We start from the raw sequence: 22941 nt of genomic DNA on the forward strand, positions 1-22941 counted from the left end.
AGGGATGTAGGAAGCTGCAGGGACTGAGCTCACATCCAATGCTTGTGTGCTCTCAGGCATGGATGTGACTCTTTCCAAGAGGAGAAAATCGTACCTAAAAGGAGCACAAGTGCAGCAGGAGCTGAGGCAACATCAAGTGCACGGCACCCCCTGCAAACCACCCCCCTGACTGCCAAGCCCCGGTGCCAGGAAATGGCATCAGGTTCAGCATTGATTTTTCTCTGACTTTAACCTTTGTGGGAGATATTTTCCTGATTCCTGCCAACATGAAACACCATTTGATTTGCTTGTTTCCTGCCTCTGTTAAAGGATTGAGCAAGGTTTGCATAACTATCTCTGTAACGACAGCTTGAGCCGCATAGATAAGCCTGGTGGATGTAAAACCGGTTTGAACTAGTATTGTGGTAAGGTGTATATAGAGGTTGCCTAAAGGACACCGTGAGGAAGACTATTGACTTCATCCAACGACCACTTGGAGGGGAAGAAGAAGCCCCTTGAAGAAGAACAGAGCATGCACTAGAAGGGGATGAACCTTTCATATGCCTTACCTTATTTAACCGAACTAGGAATGTGACGGGGGTGCATCTTGGTGGAGCAGAGGCTCTCAGCACACCCAGCACTGTTTGCTTGCCTTTGTTCATTTCATAAATTCTAAACTTTCATTGGAATCCTCTTTGGGGATACATCATCTATCACACCTTCCAAACTAGGATATTGTCACATCTTTGTCAGCAATGTCATGATTTTCCCCCAACAAATCAGACATCTCATGGAATCCCAGAATGGTAGGGGTTGGAAGGGACCTTTAGAGCTCATCCAGTCCAACCCCGTGCAGAAGCAGGGTCACCTAGATCAGGTCACACAGGAACATGTCCAGGTGAATCTTGAAGCCCTCCAAGGAAGGAGTCTCCACAACCCCTCTGGGCAGCCTGTGCCAGGGCTCCCTCACTGAAACACTGAAATAGGTTTTTTTTTATAGTTAAGTGGAACTTTTTGTGTTCCAGCTTCATCCCATCACCCCTTGTCCTGTTATTATCTACTATAGAAAAGAGGGATGTCCCAACCTCCTGACACCCACCCTTTAGATATTTATAAATGTTAATGAGATGTCCCCTCAGTCTCCTCTTCTCCAGACTAAACAGCCCCAGGTCCCACAGCCTTTCCTCATAAGGAAGATGCTCCAGTCCCCTGAGCATCTTGGTGGCCCTGCACTGGCCTCTCTCCAGCACTTTCCTGTCCCTCTGGAGCTGGGGAGCCCAGAACTGGACACAGGACTCCAGCTGAGGCCTCACCAGGGCAGGGTAGAGGGGGAGAAGAACCTCCCTTGACCTGCTGCCCACACTCTTCTTGCTGCCCCCAGGCTGCCATTGGCCTCTTGGCCACTTGGGCACATTGCTGCTTATGGTTAGTTTATTATCAATCAAGACTCCCAGGTATCTCTCTGCAGAGCTGCTCTTCAGTAGTTGAACCTCCAGCCTGTCCTGGTGCAGGGGGCTGTTCCTTCCCAGATGCAGGACTCTGCACTTGTCCTTGTTGACAAGGACACTTAAAGTTACCTCCATGCGTTACATGTGCTGTGCCCTGTGGGTACTTCCTTTTCACCACCTTCTGTAACAAGACATTCTCTTTGTCCACACTGCACTTTATAAACAGTTTCAATAAATGCCTATCCTTGTTTAATGAGCCTGTGCTGTCTGAATGAGCTTAGAAAATACCATTAGTCATATGGAGTAGCTAAAAATGACCATAGAGGAGCTGTTGACATGAACGTGTTACCCATTATTAGCAACAACAACCTTGTCTAACGAGCCAGCACAGTCTTTCAAGTGTCATCCACAAGGTCTGATTCTTTTCCAAAGATGGTGGTGGGTTTGTCCCCACTTTTTGTATTACTTAGCACTTAGGATTCCTAAATCATTTGCTGTTTCTCTTGCAACAGAAATGTCTCAATACCATAATGGAATGAGTCTAGGTGCACCACATTGCACATGTCCATTTGACTCCACAGACTGCTTTAACTGCTTTATGCATGGAGAAGCTTGGGCTGCAGTCTCCATTTCCAAAGGACATCTAGTGATGGTGCAATAATCTGGTTTAAATGGGATATGCATTTATTTATGCCCAAGTGGTACTTGAACTAAGGCACAGGCTTCAGGCAAGAGCCTTTCTCTGACAACAAAGTCCCAAGAAAAACCCATTTCTTTTACCTGCTCCAACAGCATCCTTCTGTGTTACAAGTGAATTTGTTCTTGCCTTAGTCCCTCTTGTATGTGCTTCTGAAAAGGCTTTGACCATTACCTAGCTATATTGCTCCATCAACTGCAAACATTTACCAATACATCTTACAGATGGTGCCAACATCAGGGGACGTTGTAGCTTGCCAGTTTGAGTGGCTTCCTGTGGAAGAAGTCTTCAGCTATCAGTCTTATTTTCCTGCAGCTTAAAGCACTGGAAAATCCTAGCTTTAGGAAAACACCAGCCTCCACAAACGTTGTGGCTATCCTGCCTGCTCCCTCCACTCTGCACTACACACACACAAGTCTGGAACCACATTTTCCACACTGTTTAGCACTGGGAACCAAACATAAGTTTTCAAATAATTCAAATATTCCACATCTAGGTGAGCCTGTAAAGACAAAAGCCAATTTTCTATGTAAATAGCATCCAGCTGCTCCTCCTCTCTGCAATAATCACAGCAGACACATGCTCTTGTGAAATATCAATCTGTGTGAAATTAATTTCTCCTGGTTTTGAAATATGGTTCTTAGATTTCCATTCCCCACTTACAAGAGAACTGTGATGCTGATCTCAGGTGACTCGTAAAGGATGTCAAAGAGCCTTATCTGGTACTTCCATTTTAACCCAACTTTATGAAAAACAGCCCCTTGCCAAACAGCAGCAAAGCTGCTCTAGATGGGCAGAACAGTGTTAAGTATGTGAAATGCAGTTAGCATGAAATAACATCAAAAAGTGCTGTCTCCAAGCAAAGACAACCTGTGGAGGCAAGGTTTGCAGGAACAGCTCTTCTATCAGACCCATTCTTACAGTGAGAGGAAAGGACAAGCTTTTTGACACAAAACCCCTCTGCAGTTTGAAACAAAAGTTCCAATCATCTCTTTCTCTAAATTTTTATCAGTCTTTCCCCTTCAGGCTTGTGTTTTCCCCCTCTCTCCTTCTCTCCCACAGACAAATTTAATGTGAAATTGTTTGATTTCCTTGTTTGAATCGTCTGTTTCAGACTGTGGGGGGCTTGTGTAACCAGAAGCTTGCCTGGTTTTAGCAGTTGTAGAAGTTGTTTTAATAAAAGACATTCCCTTTCCCTTTGAACAGTGCCTAGACCCTGACCCCTACGACAGCACTACAATCACATGCTTTATGGAAATACATTGGCTTCCATAAAGACAGCACAATGTCTCGTGCTCTGCAGCTAAATGGCCAAGACACTTGACTAGGGTGTCAACAACACAGATACAACAACCCCCCTGTGTGATTTTTAAGAACTGTCTTTCATCTCATGTCATCTTCAGTTTAAGTCTTTGCATCCTGAACCAAAACAGGGACACCACACTGCCTGATTGATCCACACCAAAACAACTGTACTGCAATGGAGAGTACCAAAGTGTGTATTTTCACCAAAGAAGAGCTGGAAGACTTTTCCTCTCATTCAGTTTCACATGCAAGCCCTCCACTCTATGTCTGTGAAACAGAGCCATTGCCCTTGAGCCCAGCCTAGCAATCATCTTTGCTGGACTGTTGTCCCCCAGATTTTACAGCACTTTGCAATATCAACCCCATCTGCTACACACATCTCTTTTCTGGGAACGTTTTCCTCTATATTCCTCTCATTCAGGTCACGTCCTTTCTTCCTCAGGGCTTAGCTTCACTTTCATGGCAGTTGGATGGAAAGAAACAGGCTACCTCTCATCTTTTTCACTCTCCTCACCTTCCCCTGCTCTAGCTCCAATCAAAAGACTAAGGATCAGCTTTCTCTTAACAGCTTTTTGAAAGGTACCACTGGAAACACTCAATGGGCAAATTCATCTTCTCATAACCTTACCTGAGCCACATCAGTGTCTAGCAGGAGGTGACACTGGTTGTCAAAGGAGATAGACCCAGCTGTGCTACGCAGTCCAAAGCACAAAGCTAAACCCATGCTCCCCTTGGGTGGCATGAAGAAGCTCTGCAGCTGCTAGCCAGCTGGTAATCTCAAACTGTAGGTATCACCTTAAAGGGAAGAAACTCAAAACACTTTCTTTTAATACTTTGCAACCTCATGAGCCACCACAGCAGGGTACTGATAGGAAGAAACTGCAACATTTGTTCTGAACTTCCATTTTCCAGCTGTCCTGTTGCCTTCTTTTCTTTTCCATCTAACAAAGCTTAGTGTGAGCCAATTAAATCAGGGGCTTGTCAAGCTTATTTTACAGGCAGCTGATCTAAAACACACAAGGTTGTATGATCCCAAATTGAGAGAAGTGAATGGACACACCTTGCCCAGAAAGTTTTCTATGGCTCGAGGCACCAGGCTTACAAAACTCTCACAGCTACAGGAAAGCTGAGATGCAGCTGTGGGCACAGGGTCTTGTGTAGGACTGACAAGGAGCAACGTTCCTCAGTTTCTGCTTCACACAAAGTCTCAATGGGACAGTGAAAGGCTAATTCCTCAAAAATACACTGAGCTTCTCAGATGAAGTGCTTCTAGTAATAAAGCATCACCTTTCTTGCCAGTGGTTTTTTTCCCTATAAGCATCATACCTTCTCTACTTTTAGTTGATGAACACAAAACCTGAGGGATGGGGTTTGAGCTGAGGCTATGTGTAGTCAGCCTCTCCTGGTGGATGATGATGTGAGGTCCTACCCTTCCTCTGGTGCAAAAATAGAGGCGTAGATCATCCCATCCAGCTCTGTGCTCCTGATTCCTGCAGGAAATCAAATCAGTTTGTGGAAGAACAAGGTCAGGAATACAGCCCAACTCATGCTAGAATAAATAGGAAGAGCCCTTTCTCCCTTCCAAACGCAACGATGACCTTTAAGGAGTAGAAGATGTCGTAGGAAGCAGCCCCATAGCCTGTATCTACCTTATGAACAGCAGAAACAGCAGGACCAGCATTTTAATCTCTTTGGCTTTGCTGCACAAAGGGAAGAGGGAAATCAGACACCCATGGCCAGACACCAAATCATGCCATCCCATAGCTGAAGTTAAGGGCAGGGAGAGGGAAAATCATCATCTCTGAAAGACACCAGGATAGCAAAGTCAAGCACACACCCTTAAGAAGCTGGCACTGCAGGTAAGAAGCAGAGGGCAGCATCTGTTTTCCAGAAAAGTTCAACTAAAGAGCTTCAAATCTTTACAGACTTTATATTAAGGCTTAAAAGAGGCAGAATGACTTGCTCTAATGGATACTCATAGGTGGGTTTAAAAATGATCACGAATTCTGTTCTTTAAGGCAGCCATCTGCACTCGTGTGTTTGTTTTCATTTTAAAGACTGACATCCATTTCCATATGTCTTGATAAGCAGCTTCAGTTCTGAAAAGTGTGCCTGGATCCTCATTAAACAACAGCAGCCACTTCTCGTTTGTATTACTACAAGGATGGTTAAAAAGGGGGAGGGGGGATAAACACAGGAGAGACAACAGAAGAATGCAAAACCAGGTTACCACGCCTAGAAGGCGAAGGGAACAGAGGGGAAATTCCTTGGCTTTACAAAGGAATTACACTGCAGCAGGTCTCAGGTAGCCATAGCAAGGCTTTGGCACCAGTGAGACACGTGCTTTGGAGGGTGTGCAGTGGACTTGGGAGAAGATGGGAGCGCTGCATACTCCCACAAACAGCCCATGTTTCAGGCACTGAATACACATCGCCCTCCCCAGTTTGTACTGATTGTAATGTGACTGGAATACACACTGGAGCTCCTCTAGGCCAACAAATATCCTGGCATAAAGCTCCCTTTGTATTTATATCTGGGATAAGATTATACACCCAGAAATCAGAACATTTTCCTCCTAAAATCTGGCCAAACCTAAGCCCACCATCTCTAACAGAGACTCCAGCTGCTTTCCCCTCAGTGCAAATATTACAACATGGCCACTGTGAGAACACCACGTGCTTCTCTTCCTTCCCAGCAATGCTATTCTCATATTACTACCTTAAAAGTGTTCCCCCCTCCTTCTCTTCACATGTATCTGTACTAAACCACCAAAACACGTGGCAACTGCAGTGTCAGTTGTCACAGGGCAAAAAATATGTCAGCAAAACCATTTGGTTCAATGTGCTGCTTAAGGAAGCAATATCTCCTCAGGGTGGATGCCTTGTGTGGGTCAATACCAACTGTCCAAAAATCAACTATCCAAAGTCAATTTGAAATATCAAAGGGCACATTTCAGCCAACTACCTTCATCTAAACAACCCCATCCCAAACTTGTTCCTCTTTCTTCCTTTTTTAAGCTACTGCAAATGTTTCTTCAGAGCAAAGCCATAACATTTTGCCTCTAGGTCACAAACTGAAGGGTGAACTCTTAAGTGAAGGACAATGCAAGAGGTAATTAGGGACGTTAGAGGAACCCTGACTTGCCCCCTGGGGCACGTGCACTTTCTCCAGTGAGGTGCATCATATGGAATGTTCACCTTTGCAATGTGAAGGACTAGACTTGCCAGCTGCTGCACTCATCAAAGGCTTCCCACTCAACCATGTCTTTTTATCAAGTTCTGCATTCCATTTCCCTGTATCCACATAAGGACAAAACAGAGGAGGGTAAGAAGGCAGCTCAGAGGTGGGCTCAGCCCAAGGGGGAGCAAGCTGCAAGCATGCTGAGCCCCTCTCTCCCTCTTACCAGAACAAAGTGCACTACTTGGTGTGTTTGTCACTACCTGCTCTATCTAACCTGTGAGGTCAGAGTCACCGACTTGGAACAACAGTTTGTTGCACTTCTCCATAGTGCTGCAACCCCATCACCCCCCTTCACAAAAGCTGCACTCTTGTAGCAGCTGAAAGAGTCTTTTGGCAAAACTCCTGATGCCTCTTGCTCATCAATGTGATCATATTTCTTCTAGAAGAGAACAGCAGATCTTTTTGGTGTTGTTTTAAAGAGCAATTCGTGACACAAGCAAACTCCTTCAAGTGCCTCACCTAACAGCTTCCTGAAGTTGCCTGACTGTCAGATTGCAGTTGCACTTCTGAAAACTGGGAGTGGTTAAAAGGTCTCCTTCCTAGGAACTTTTATTGATAAAAGCCACAGGAGACATGCCTGCATCTCTTCACATCACCACCCTTTTGTCCCTTCCATAAATCACCTTGCTGTTTCTTTGGGAGAGAGGGAAGGATTTTGACACTTGAAGGCTTCTCATGTCCATCTTAAAATGATTGTGCTCACCTTTTATTCTGTCCTTTAATAAATGTGCCATCTACCCTGGAGGTACCTGGACTATTGGCCATAATGCAGTGGATGCTGCAGCCAACGTCAGGGCAGGTGTTTGATGGGCACCTGCTGCCAGGAATCATTTTTGCAGGATCATATTAAAACCAGAATTCCTCACTGCTGGGGGGTCTTTGGTTTCTCACCTGGCAGTAGTAAAAGGAGAGGCTTTAGGTATGAGAATTCCCGAGTTCAACTCCAGTTCTGCAGCTAAACACAATCATTAAATGTTTATAGGTAGGTAAAGTCAATGCTGAAAGCCACAGGGGATCACCAGCTCCCAGGAATCACGTCCTGACTGCTGCCACTGCTTTGAGGATCAGCAGGTGAGAGGTTCCATAGGCACCACGGCACCCAAATGCTTTACATTCATTTTGAACTTTGCTTTCTATTCATCAGTGGGCTTTGTTTCCTCTGTTCATAGCCAGCTCTTCGAGAGACTCCTCTTCCCTCTTGCAGCTTTCTCAGTTTTGCTTGGTGGATGGAGGAATAGAAGATGCAGTTAAAAATACTGCGATGCCGTGGTGGGCGGTGTATCAAAAATAGACAGACACTAGCTCACTGTGAAGCATACCAAGTAACATCCCAGAAAGAGAAAGGCATGGCAACAAAAGGGAAAGAAAAATGCATTTGTGTTCTGGTGCTAGAGAGCCAAATCTGGACAGAAGGTACTGAATGAGGAGCACTGCTTGTGGTCAAGTGTGCCGTCCTGCTGGCCTCAGGTGCAAAGTCATCTCAGGGCAGTGTGGTCAGCAGGAGATGATCAAAATGTGGCTGGTGAACAATCTCACCTCTAACTACAAGCAAAACTTGTGTGAGCTTTGGGGTTTTATGAAGAAGGTAAAAAAATGAGCCAGAAAATGCACCCAACCGGTACCACATGGAAACCAGCAGGCTGTATAAACTGAGAAGGGGTTTGGCTCCTTTAACTCTCTCTTTAAAAGCAATCCAAGTTTTTCAGAGGATATTAGGTGCTTCCCAAGAGGAAGGTAACCAAGCTTGGCTGACACAAGGAACTATAAGATTATTGCATGGATTTAACCCCTGTTTTTTCTGAGGCTTTGTTCATCCAGCCAGTAACCACAGGGGTAACATTTCATCCCAAAGGGCTTTACCAGCAAGTGTTTTGCAAAGAGCACAGCAGGGTCACTTATAGCCCTTCAGTGAGGCACTCCTGCAGAGAGGTCCAGCAGCTGCTTAACACTTCACAAAAATAGAAAGCCAAGAAGGCTGCATCAAACTGAAACTGTGGGGGGAACTCGGGCAGCCAGACTGCAGAGAGCCCCTTGGCATCAGGCCGGGGTGCCACAGCCCCCACTGCCTGCCTGGGAAGTCCTGCAGGTCTTTAAGGCCCAGCATGGAAGCAGAAAGGACAATGTAGAGTAGCACACACAGAAACGACATGCCCAGGTTTGCATGAGCAGGTACCCATGGGGTCACCACTCCCATAGATACTCAGGTACTCGAGCCCTGCAGGTGCAAGCTGCACACACCAGCACCCACCTCAAAGTTGAGAGGAGAGAAAAGTGCAAGCTTGTGTTTTATTCATCTGGAAAATGCTGCAGGGAGCACAAGGGCACCAATGAGCAGGGGCCATTGGTCCAGGGAGAAGTGCCAGGAACTGTGCACTTCCAGGAGCCCACGGGAGTGAGACTTCCACCCCACTGCTCAACTAGGTCTTTTGGGGTTTTTGTATCTTGTAAGATATGTTTTGATCCCATCAGAATGTAATATAGCCACAGGCATGAGAATAATCATACCACCGAGAACACCATCAACATGTAGATACAACCTTAGCACAACGCCACAGAAACGGATAATCAAGTAAATGGCACCTAAGCACTGCCAGACAGAGACTGCAGCCCTACCAGTGCAGAAGATGTACATGAAAATGTCTAGCAGCCTGCACATCAAACACTAATACTATTTTCAAATCCAGCCTAAGAGAGGATGACAAGTAATTGAATAAGCCTAATGGGTGTGCAATCAGAACTTGACCATTCTTGCCACGGAAGTAGTTGTGTTCCTAGCCCCAGATGTCAAGCAAAGCCACTGAAAGACAGCTACAGCTCTTAAAACAGACTTTTTAGGATATCCTTTTTCTTCTCGCTTACTGAGAGTTTCCCCATATGGAGAATAGAACCCAACCAGGTGAACTACACAGAACTCTGTAGGCACAGTAAGCAGCCATTTGCAGCCTGATTTACTGCCAACAATCAGCAATGTCAAGACTTCAGGCATCTCCTGACAGCCCTCTGTGTCACTGCAGCTACACAGCGCTATCCGGTCTTCCAGTAAAATCTTTTTCCCCCCAGATACCATCAGAGAGCATTTCACAACAGAAGTACATGCGGCCAGCCTGCATCTCCTCAGCCCTGGGGCTGGAGTCGGGATCTTGGGGAGGGTGGGGGAGTGTCTTTGTAGCTGCTTTGGAGGCTGCTCACTTCACCAATCACCAAAATATGGGAAATTGCAAATATATGAAAGGCTTCAACCCAAGGCAGAAATAATGCCAGTAATAATTCATCTGAGGTTAGAAAGTTTATTGGGAAAATATTTGGTAGGGAACGTTTGACTGAGCACAGCCAGAGGACACAGCCCCTCCTCTCCTCACTCCGTGCTTCTAAGAGATGCTGTTAATGGCACACAGACAAACATCTCATGAGGAGATCCCTAATGCTGTCACAACATCGTCACCATTTTAGCTGGACAATCTTACAATATGAGTCAGGAGAAGTGAACACACTAAGCAAAACAAATCTAAAAGAAAAGGCCAAGTGAGACCCTCCCCACCCCACCACCAACCAGCATGGTTCTCAAGCCCTCTGCTGTTCTATTGCACATAAAATTATCAGCTCTATTAGTGGGGGGGGTGGGAATTCTTTTTCATGCCTTCCAAACATCTGTTATGGTTCTAAGAGATCTCAATACTTGCATAAGGATGGAGTTCTATAGGGGGTGGGGATGGAGGAGGAGAGGGGGCAGAGGAGATAGCCAGCAGACCCATAGCAAATAAAAGGTGCTAATTTTATACTCTAACAATCACGGTTGCTCAAATGTTGGCAAACAACAAACCAACCCCAGCAGACATAACCATATTGTTGTTTCAAATGCAACTCACACACAATTCTGCAGGCACGAGATTATGAAAAACAGACATGTACACTCTGCAGCAGCATCAAATATAATCCCACATACAATCCAAGCAGCAATCTTCTCCTCTCTATCACAATCAGCATTCTGTCTCGAAGGAGCATCTGTCAGATTCTCCGGAACCAAAAATAGCAAAGACCCTTTTAAACAGAACAGTTTCTGGTTTATATTTATAACTACCCTGCACTGGCTGCTTCTGCCTGCACGGCGACGAAATCTGTGCAAGATATAATCAATTAGCCGGCTTTGCACTTGGTCATGCAGTTAGCTACCGGTACCTGCATCTCACCCTCCAAGCACTTCTCCCCATGCACAGGGCAGAGATTTTACAACACAAGAAATATCTGCACATTGAAGGACTAGACTGTAGAGCTGACTGACATTACACAGCAAAAACCTTGTGAGAACAAAAACCGAGCACACTGATGCATAAAACGGAGAGCCTACCTGAATTCTTCAAATGCATACATGGCCTAGCAACTACACAAATGCTCTGAACGCTAAAATAATCTTCTTAACATGCAGGAGGACCATTTAGTTTGTCAAACTGCAGCAAAATGCATAATGATGAGACAGTATATTTGAAATATTCTGAAGAGAAAGGGTATGCAGATACTGGCCTGCAGCCTACAGCTCAGCCAGCTGCTGACAAGCAGCAGCTAACAGGGAAAGGCGATAGAGTACCATGTGATCATTCCTGCAAGTCTGATTAATGCAGTATACTCCAAGAATACAGGCTGATATCTTTATTATTCCAGCCAAATAAGTCAAACACTGTACACGACCAGCTCCACGGCTAAACTGTCATTCCCATGCCACGTCAAAATCAATAAGCACAAGCAGAGGATACTAAAAAACTAACTGTATATCAAAACTGAAGAGAATAATTAGGCCCATTCAAGCTGATTTTCTTACCTTGCAGTGATATTTTAGTCTGTGTTTTTATTCATAGAAACCACCAGTGTTGGAACAAAAGGCTGCGGCCACAAACCTCCCCTTCCATGAATGCCAGAACATTTTAAGTAGTTTATCTGCTAGAAATCATTTCCTCTGTAGTCTATCCTCAACCACTTTAACTCCTTCAGCCCTGAATTCGTTGCCATAAATCCTACTTGCGGTGCCACGCAGGCTTTTGAGGGTTTATAGGGTTAAGATCAAGAAATGGCAGCAGTGCGACTGAAGGAAGCGGGAGAAGAGCCAAAGGAGTCATAGCTGCGAAATCAAAGAAGGGAATGAAGGTAGGAATGAAGAAAGTTGGGAATTTGGTGGCATTGCAGTGTGCAAGGGGAGATGCTTCAGCTGCCTAGCAACAGCACACGCAATCTCCACGGCAACAGCGCCGGGATCGCTGGGGTCGGAGCGCCGCCACCGCACAGGCACCCAGGGGTGGCAAACCTGAGCCGGGCTGCCCCAGCCCAGCCACAGTCCCCCTGCCCCAGGGCCAGCGGCTGGCAGGGAAAACCAGGAGTGACGAGGCACTGTGGGGCACGGGGATGGAGTTGGCACTGTGTAGGGTGGTCTCACCGATGCAGAGCACAGATGCACAGGGGCACGCTCCTGGAATAGCAGTGGACACCCATCTGCTCCTCTGAACTCAGCACTGCACACTGTAGTTGGATAAACACAGCTCCCAGGGCAGTGGGAACAAACCCCAAAGCACCAGGAGCCAGAGATTGGCATCCTCAAAGCAAGCCCCTTGGAAATTTTGGGTGTGTAAGAACCACAGGCTGGATGAGAGCCATTAGCTGTTTGCTAAGGGATTGCATGGGTCTTACTCATCGGAGAGATTGGGGAGACTTTGCCAAGGCTCCCAAAAACCCCAGCTGAATTCAGCAGTGAACTCGGGAGGAGGTTTTAGCAGGCAGTTGTGCACACACCAGATAAGGCTCAACATCCCTGTCACAACAGTGTGCAGTCACCTAAGGATGGGAAGAAGGAGAACAGGCTTTGATTGCCACTCTCCTACTGTCTAGAGAGATTAAGGGAGAGGATTGCTGGAAATGATGGAGATTCCAGTCCTAGGAAATCAATCCCTCACCCAGGACAGAGAGATTGTGGGCCAGTGGAAGAACACCCTGCCTGGGGAAGTCAGAAGGCAGCCAACTCAAAGTCACCTCTGGGGCTGCTCTCCACCTTGACTTGCCTCTTTGTTTTACTGCTAGAGCTGCTTTCCAGTACAAGGAAACAGTTTCTCACATAGTGGATTTTGGCTGGAGGCTGAAACATCCAGATCCAAGTGCAGCAGCTGAGGCTCACCCTGCTCTAGGGCTGTGGCTGTCCCCACCAAGCTACGGGATTTGAGGACTGGAAAAGTACCCAAAATACAGGCAGTGACCTGTGAGAGGCTGTGGTAACTGTGGCATCTGACCCCACAGCTCTGAAAAACATGGGCAGAAAGAGCTGGAGTGAAAGGGACACATGGCAAAAAGAAACCCCAGCACCTCAAACAAAGTAAAGCCAACACTTGAGGCGTGGTGTTTTTAATGTGGCACCCACCTTGGGGTTCATTGGATTTTATTTAAACAAACGTGACAGCGTTAAATGATGATAGAGGCAGGCTGCAGGAGCACCAAAACACATGCAGTTACACCATCTGACAGAAATTAATGATTCCATATGCAGCCAGAAAGAGAAGGACTGGGAGGCAGGTGATTTTGGCTACAGAAGTATGCTTACATATACGGCATTCAAGCAGTTGGGCACAGCAGAGGTAGCCCTTGAAAGCAACTGGTGAGCTGCTGGTTTTCTAGGAAAGAGATTTTTACCTTCCAAGTCAGAGCTAGCCAATATCCCTCATGGGGGAATGAGGCAAGTCTGAACTTCAGGGGCTTTTTTTGCCCCAATCTTCCTCTAACTTGAATTCAAGTAGAAGGGAGCTGTTTTTTCACTTGAACTGTGTTTATTTTTCATGTTAGCTAAAACAAAAAGCCCTTCTACAGAACTAACAGCAAATGGAGTGTACTCTTTCCCTTAAGCATTCATTCTTCTCGAAGCAGAGCTGACACAAATCACTGTTTGGTCTTCCCATTTCTGCAATTTCTCAAGAGCCACTATGCAAATAAACAGTCAACTGTTCAAGCCAAGGCTCCTGTCATCAATGAGTTCACTGTCAAGGACTCGAAAGGCAAACATCCTCCAGAAAGCTTTTCTATTCAGGAGAGGTCAGCTGCTGAAAAGTTGCAGTAGGATAACTTCTCTTTAACTGATTATTTTTTGTAGCCAGTGCTTTCACAGCAGCAGTACAGACAGCAGGAGCAGGGCTGCTATCCTCTGAGACAATTGACAGTATTCTTTCTGGTTAATTAATTGCTAGGATTCCCATATTAGACAGTAAGATCTGAGACCATCATGTCATATTGTCACCATGAATGAGGCTCAGGATGCAATTACTCGACAGAACTCACACAAGGCTTCAGAAAGTCACAAGAACACATGCAACAGCCAGAGACATAAATAAATACAGGATTTTAATACCTCCTTATGACTTTTTCTCAAAGGAGACTCCAGCTTCTCATGCCCTGAGCCACACTGAAGGTATGTCAGAAACCACAAGCAGCAAGGAGTTATTTTTACAGGGATGAGGTGTTTATTCCCTGCCTGGCTGTATAATCAGCCCAGACCTCTGACAAAAAAATGTTCCACACTTTACCACAAAAGAAAGAGTCAAATTACATCATGGAAAAGAAAAATGACACTAACCATTGGGTGGGACAATTAATGTAACGGGAGCTGTGGGACCCAGATCAGGCCTTGTGATGCACGGCCAGACAGATGTGGCAACGAGGGCTCCCTCCCACTGAACATCAGTAGCTTTGGGAAAACAACTTGCAGTTGTAATTCCAGGCTCTAATAAACAAGTGAAACTGTGACAGAAGTGGTTCTTGATGAAGAAGCCAAGGATGCAAAGACAAAAAAAAAGCCTGGAAAGACGAGAAACCAGAACAAGGCAGAGGATAATGGTGCCATTTCTGGCTCTATTTCAGTGCCAGACAAGGGCCCTGTGTGGATACTCTGTGTAAGAGCCTAGTTTTCCCAAGAATAATACCTCGTGTTATTGGTATTCTGCATATCAGTGAAGCAATATTGGTCCTCTTGACCTGAGAGAGCCACAAAAGCCTTGGCCAGATAGAATCATAGAATCACAGAATGGTGGGGTTGGAAGGGACCTTTAGAGCTCACCCAGTCCAGCCCCCTGCAGAAGCAGGGTCACCTAGATCAGGTCACACAGGAATGTGTCCAGGTGGGTCTTGAAGCCCTCCAAGGAAGGAGCCTCCACACCCTCCCTGGGCAGCCTGTGCCAGGGCTCCCTCACTCCAACACTGAAACAGTTTTTCTTATGTTTAAGTGGAACTTTTTGTGTTCCAGCTTCATCCCATCACCCCTTGTCCTGTTGCTAGCTACTATAGAAAAGAGGGATGTCCCAACCTCCTGACACCCACCCTTTAGATATTTATAACTGTTAATGAGATCCCCCCTCAGTCTCCTCTTCTCCAGACTAAACAGCCCCAGGTCCCACAGCCTTTCCTCATCAGGAAGATGCTCCAGTCCCCTGAGCATCTTGGTGGCCCTGCACTGGCCTCTCTGCAGCACTTCCCTGTCCCTCTGGAGCTGGGGAGCCCAGAACTGGACACAGGACTCCAGATGAGGCCTCACCAGGGCAGAGTAGAGGGGGAGGAGATGCTAGGTGACATTATCAGATCATGAGCACACTGAGATATTTTACTGAGGTAACTATTTATGCCCTTGCTGAAGCAAGGAAAAAGCCACTAAGGCAGCAGACTTCTGTCTGTCAGGCCCATATAATCACTATGCTGAAGTGATATTCAGACCACTTTAAAAAAGCCACAACTGCACTGGTGAATCCAGCATTCACCTCAATTCATGAGGAAGAAAACAGAAAGGAAAGGAGAGAACAAGAGCATGTACAATCAGCACACATCCACTGCAGCCCTATCGTCTCTGTCCAGTGGAGGAGGTGGTAATCTCAGGCAGAGTCCCACAATATGCTGAAAAATCTTTCAATAGGATTGTCTCTGAGTTCAAAAGTCTTTCTCAGGCTTAAGAAAATAAGATTTAAAAGGATTATTGAAATAGAAGAAGGAATGGCTACCTTAGTTGGTTCAGGTACTGGGGAAATTGTGGAATTAATTACAGTGCCCTAAAGTTTACTGAACAATGGTACATTCAAGACCGGAATATTGGCTCAAAGCTTCAGCTGTGAAAGGACAGGATGGGTGGGGTGGAAATGAACTTTCATCAATGGGATTTCTGCTCTATGTCACCTGAAAATACTACTTGACTTTTGGTGCTCAAGAGTAGTCTGATCTGCATTTCAGACTGCCCCTTTCACTCTCTGGTCTTCAGTTTGACCAGTTCAGTTTGATCTTGTGATGTTAACCTTCACCAAAATCTCCTGCCCACGTTCCCTCCTTATTTACAGAGCTGAAATTATAAGAGCACGTGCATATTTGCACAGTGCCAGGTGCAGAGAGGCATAGAGCATCCCATAGGGCTGAAACGTGGTGTTACCCAATACAGCCTCATCTGCCGTATTCCAGTGCTTAAAGAAAGATGCACTGGAGTGAACTAGAGGGAATGGGATCCTTGCTGATTTGCTAACCAGCCCTTGGGGACAGCACCAAGTCACATCTTGCAATCCAACAGAACTGAGCCTGTCAGGATGAAAACTAAAAGCTCAACACAGGTTATTGAGTTATTGATCACTGCAGTAGTGCCTCAAATATCCACTCCAGTCCAGGACTGCGTGGTGCTGATTGGCATATAAAGCTGAAAATGGAGACAGTCCCTAGCAGCTTCCACAGACCCACCTGGACACGTTCCTGTGTGACCTGATCTAGGTGACCCTGCTTCTGCAGGGGGGTTGGACTGGATGAGCTCTAAAGGTCCCTTCCAACCCCCACCATTCTATGATTCTATGATAACAACCAACAACAGACAGGGATGTTTGAGGCAAATGACAGATTAGTAAAAGAAGAAATGTGGTCAAACCACCACACAGCCAACAAGATTCAGTCTCTACAGGTTGCAAACGACCAAGACTTTGGTATTCCTGCCTGATTCTAAGAAATGATTGAAACCTATACACAATGCCTTCCAAGGGAAGATGCAGGGCTGTATGAATTTGAAGAGCAAGGCAGTGATGTGTTATTCATTCCTGGCTAAACAATTATCAGCCACAGCTTTTCCAGTACAGCTCAGATTCATTTGAATCACACCACACACAGAAGACCCCGTAGCAACCACCAATTATACTGCCTCAATATTCACCTGGCAGCCACTGCAACTTGTACCTGCTACATCTTTGCTGGGAGTATCTTAAACTGCATAGGCACAGGGTGGAAGACAGAGGACTTCTTTAAAGAAAATACAAGGGCTTCCATTTGGGAACTTCCTCCAAGCTAACCTTAATTACTCAATTTGATCTTTTCCAAGTTGTGAAGGATTAAATGGAAGGGAAAAAAAAAGTGAGGAAGCTGAGATTAGACTTGTATTGTCACTGCTAGTAAATGAAATGCCCATGGATAGGAAAACACTATCTGAATCAACTAAAGCACACATGTGGATGTTTATGTGGGGTGTATGTCTCCTACACCACCAAACACAAACCTCTGCACTTTAGACATGAACACAACCAAAGGTATTCACATTCCACCACAAACATCCCCCCTTCTTGTCACTTTCAAGGAAGCCAATGGCACAGATCTTACAAGCACTTAGAATTACAGTGGCGTGTTTACAGTCAAAAGTAGCAGCCGCCGTGAACTTCCCACACACAGATGAGCACATTCATGCCTAAGGAACTGAGGACTCATCATCAAGTATATTGGCAGGCCAGAAGTCATTCTGCATGGAAAACATCAGCATCTAGTTGATGTCTTCTGTGGTTGGGCTGGAAGAACATGCCTCGTAACAAGTGAGTCTTCTTACACCTCTGCACTCTCTAGTTAAACGGTGGGACTAAAGAGGAGACAAATCAAGTTTTACATTTCTGTTTCTATTTGCCCACTGTAGTCAATAAAACTCCATGGGTACCATCTATGTGTTGAGCAAGCTCTCTGCAGCACAAGATCACAGCTCCAACACCTTAGGAGCTACTAGCTTAGAGGGATTTTACACAGACGTAACGCTCAGAACAGCTCGTGGCCCAGAACGTCACCTGGGACGTGTCAGGATCATCCAGTGTAAGGCACTGATGGGAGAGAATTTGCCAGAACCTATCTGCATTGCTGTCACATTAGGATGTACACTGGCCTTCTTTCCAACAAAAACAGGACAAATGTTTCTTTCCCTTGCAACTGATGCAAAAGATGTTAGTATAACATGTGCAGGAATTGCTCAGAAACAGCTTCTGCCAGCAGCACCAGACACAAGCTGGGGCAATTTCAAAGCATCATTTGCTCGCTCCCATGAGAACATACCGAATTTTTGACTCTCCCAAAGCTTCAGGACAGCCTAGTATCCCTCAGCAGTTTTATATGCTAGCCCATGGGACCTGGCTGGTAGGAGGGACATACTAGTGGCTATATGCTGGAGCTGTGCTTCTACCCTTTCTCTGAAATGCACGTGGCTTGGCCACACTGAGCTCTGCAAAGGGTCAGGGCAGCGAGAGCCTGAGTTTCTGCCAGCTTTACCAAGTTCTTCACAGGGCATTAGCAACACCCAGTGTTTTGGAGCCAGATATAGCAAGAACATACGTTCTCTGACATTCCACGGCAAATCAAACCCACAGCAGGCAGTTTAAGCTGAAGAACTCAAGAAATGTCACAATTCCTGCTCCTGCAGGACTCCTTGGAGAGAGTCCACTGGTTTCTTCAGTGAAATATTATTAGGTTTGGCACTTTAATTAAAGGAGGTGTGAAAAAGAACCCAAAACTATCTGTTTTTCTGTTAGGTGCACGTTAGAGTCAAATGCCTGCAAATCACACAGACTGCACCACAGCCAAAGCCTTCACACAACCCATTCCACTGGGCAGCTTCCAGGTCCCCACGTCACCTGAACATCATCCATTTCCCAGTTTCCAACAGGAGTGGGGATGAGATTCAGTCTCCCAATAAAGAGACAAGCACTGACATCCATAAAGAAGCAAAACAGGGATGCCTTGCTTTGCTTTGCCATCCAGAATCCTCCACACCTCTCCTAACTTTCCTGTGACATCTAACAAGATCCGAATTTCCGAGGTGGGGAATGGAAGAATGAGGGAAGCCACACTGCTTGTTTCAGGACCACACAGCAAAGCTACTGATGAAGTCTGAACTCTCATTTTGGCTGTCCCCCTCCTCAGACCTTTGCTCAATGTACTGTTCAAACTACAGAGGTCTCTTACAAACCAAACCATTCCTGTGCCTGGCCCCAGTGGCCCCCCAGCTCCTGGTCATCCCCCACTGCTGTTCCAGACCCAGCAATGGTTTTTGCAGCCAGGAGAAACCAGGAAGGCTCAGGAGGGAGAGCGGAGCAGGAGGTCACACATAGATGCTGCTTGCCCAGCTATAATTGAACAGCTTCCCATTTCTCAACTGAACGACCCCATTTTCTCACTCCATCTTTAAAAAAACACCTACTTAAGCTATACAACTGTGATTAACCACCTATGGTAGAGCTAGTAGCGTTTTTACAGCCAAGTAAGGAGCAGTAGTGCAAATTGCCCTGTGTTAGCATGAATCAAGCTTAGGACAACACCAATTGCCTTCCTGCCTGTGCTGAGTGAGCCATTTTCACCACCCAGGCTAACTAGCGGGCAAGCCACACAGAACACATCCAGTCTGTCTCAGAACTGGCTCATAACCCTTAGAAAAGCGATGTGATGGTTTTGTCCACCCCAAAAGTGCATAAAGGAGGTGTAGAGGATTAGGAAAGGACAGAAGAGGAAGTCAGGAGTGGGTTTTGCAATGGGAGAGGTCTTGGCTCTGGATCTGCTGATTGGTATTTACACACCAAACCCCAGAGCACACTGCAGCAGATGAGAGCTTTTTCCTACTGAAGATCCTCGCTGCTGGAACACTGCATAGCCTCTCTGCCATCCTGCCTGGCATTGCTTGGGGTTCAAACCCACTGCCTAAACCCGGGTCTCCAAGCATGTGATCGGTGTCTGGCATCCAGCTAGGCTCTAATGTCTCAGTTCATGGCCACCAGCCATACATTCATCACTTTGGTACTCCAGAACACTTGAAATGGAACTGGGCATCAATTCAGTTCAGACAACTGGCTTGTATCTCCAAGTATTAAATATCTATTCCTGAGCCAAATCCTACTTCCCTCATGAGTTGAGGCAAAGAGAGGCAAGTGTGACCTGTCCTCTTAACATGAGATACATTTATCTTTCCAAGTAGGAATGACTTCCTGAAGGAAGTGGCCAGGTCATCACATATAAACATCCCAGTCAAACCCTGGCTTAGCTCATTTCTAACAAATGAAGCTACAGAGCAGTCAGTGCATCCCAGTGACCCTGAAAGGGAAGACAGAAGCAGAGAGGCTCTGCAGATGAATTCCCAAGAGCCATAAAGAGAGATACCATCACAAAACCTCCAGCACTATCCAAAAATTACTCCCCTTGCTCACAAAGTTCCCACAGTCTCCAGTTACAGAGAGACATCACTACCCTTCCACATTCTGAACCCACATTTCTATCTGAGAGCACTGCAGATCAGTCTACTCAACACCTGCTCCTTCCAGCCTCATATTCCCAGCTGCACCCTCTCTATCAGCTGCAAATAGCTCAAGCTCTCCCAAGTCACAAGTATCCTGCTTCCCCATCCACTGCCATGGGCACTACTGCTCTTTGCTGCCTCAGGCTGCTATTAGATGAGCACAATATGAAGTGACATTAGCATTATCAGACAGTGTTGGTGTCTGGGATATACAAGCAATGCTGGGTCCTGGGGCTGCCTCTGCTCCAGGCTTACCACCTGCCCTTTCTCCAAACACATCCCAGCACTAGCCAAATATTACCTTTGGCACTGCAGTGGTCTAGGGCTTGGGACAGAGATCAGCCCGTACAGCTGCCCACCCTCCTCATCAGAAACAGAAAGGCACTGGGCAGAGCAGAACAGAGCTGAAACGTATCTTGGGTCAGTACAAGCACAGGAACAGCAAGAACAGGTTGAAGGAAACCCAGCAAGGACAGTGGGGAGAGGATCTGATATCCTGAGGAGAACAATGTTCCATACCCTTTGTGGAGTGTAAAGTTTGAAGGACAGGTATCAGTCCCACAACCAGACTGTGTTGACCTCACACTCTGTCTCTTGACTTCTCAACATCTATGAAAACTATTACTGAGCAGCACTGTTGAAGATGGAGGGTGTCCATCATCTTATCAGACCCACATGGCATTGCACACTGTTGTGTCCTGGGTCTCCAGCATCACTGTGGCCTGGAGGTCCCCTTGTCTCAGGACTTCACTAGACTGTGTGGCTTAATCCCCTGCAATATTTTATATTCCCCTGGTTTATCATATGGACAGGTGATTCAGCAACAGCCACAGTGATTTTTAGCTTATCACAACTTTCTTCCCTAATCCCTCTTTCAGCTACCTCTTGTGAAACCATTTCAACATGCTGCTATAATCATTCTCTCTCTCCTCTCTCATTCCCCCATACAGCTCCAAGCCTAAAATGTCCCCCTCTCTGACATCTTCCCTTGAGTTTATTATTATTTATTTTTACCAGGCAGGCTTTTTTATCCCACCACAGTTCCCAAGGTTTCAGGATCATGAAGGAAAGCAAAGATGTGTAAAGAGAAGTAAACAGAAGGTAGCGCTCAGCAAATGAGTGGGGTGGGGGGAAAAAGGGTACAGAGAGGTGACTGTAATGAGAACTGATGTGAATCTGCTCAGGAATACTGAAATACCAGGTTGAAAACCTGCTTTTGCTACTTTTTTTTGGACCAGATAGACATCCAAAGGGGACTTCAGCCTCTGATGAACAAGATATCAGGTTCTCCTCCAGCAAATACTCCTGCGGAGGGGAAAAACGGCACCCAACACTTGCAAGTGATCAGAGCACAGACACAGGAGGTTCCTTGCTGAAGAGCCATATAAAGGAAACTGTCACAGAGCCAAAATGTTCTCTTGTGACAGCCCAGCCTCTTTGCAGCTTCCCAAATAAGGCTGTGACTTTAACGAGCACGTCTTTCCAAAGCCTCATTGATTTTCATCGCCTCATGAAGAAGTACATTGTTTGTGTGTCTGGGTGTGCTGACACTGAAGCAGGATGAGATGGGCATAGCTCAGTGGCTTCAAAGCCTGGTTTCCAGACAGGATGAAGCAAATCAGCACAGGAAGCTTCTACAGGCTGACAGTACCTCTTTGGCCACTATTTTTAGAGTGATCCCTCGTGCAAACTGCATCTAGTAAGTGGGAAGATGCTGACAGGGACAGTCATCATTTCCTAACATTCTGGGAACACAGTTCAAGTGAATTCTGAAGCACAGCATTATATTCCTTCCAGTCTTCTAAAGTCCAGAGACTTCTGCATCAAAGTTAGGGTTCATGCTCAGGCCACATTTCAGGTAACTCCTCTGTTTTCAAATAGTAGTTTATTCATCTTTGGGGGGTGGGAGAGAAGCCATGGATATTAACCTTGCTATATCTACTTGATCCTTATTATCCATTCTTCTCCTGAAGCCTCTCCAGTTGTTTCAACTTGAGAAACTGTTGAAAATGATCAGGTGCTTCAGTTGGGTGTCCCTTTTTTCTGTTGTATCCAGTGACAGGACAAGGGGTGATGGGAAGAAGCTGGAACACAAGAAGTTCCATTTAAAGATAAGGAGAAACTGTTTCAGTGAGGGAGCCCTGGCCGAGGCTGCCCAGGGAGGGTGTGGAGGCTCCTGCTCTGGAGGGCTTCAAAACCCACCTGCACACATTCCTGTGTGAGCTGATCTAGGTGGGAGCTGCTTTGGCAGGGGGGTTGGGCTGGATGAGCTCTGAAGGTCCCTTCCAGCCCCAGCCATTACATGAATCTGCCACTCATTTTACACTTGAAGTCATTTAAAGTGACTTGAAGTCACTGGAAAAGGGAACTTATTTTGCAGAGTTTTTGAAACCAAAGCAAGTCTTTCAAAAACACCCTGTGCAAAAGCTTGCAGGTCTCAGCCAGTCCTGCAATCCCATCTTTGCAGGTACAATGTGTCCATTCCTATAATAATCATGTGTCAATAAAACACACCCACAGAACTTCAAAGCCAGGGACAGAAGAGGAAGAAAGGCACTAAGAAAATGGGTCAGTAGAGCTTGTATAGATTGAAAGCACAAGGTGCTTAGGTGATGGCTACTCTGTAGGTACATGCTGTAGCACTACAGAGGCACAAAAACAGCCAAAGGAAAACAGCACAAGCCAGAGCCAAATGATATATGATAGTT

The sequence above is a fragment of the Colius striatus genome, chromosome 6 (genome assembly GCF_028858725.1).
Source record: "Colius striatus isolate bColStr4 chromosome 6, bColStr4.1.hap1, whole genome shotgun sequence".
NCBI lineage: Eukaryota > Metazoa > Chordata > Aves > Coliiformes > Coliidae > Colius > Colius striatus.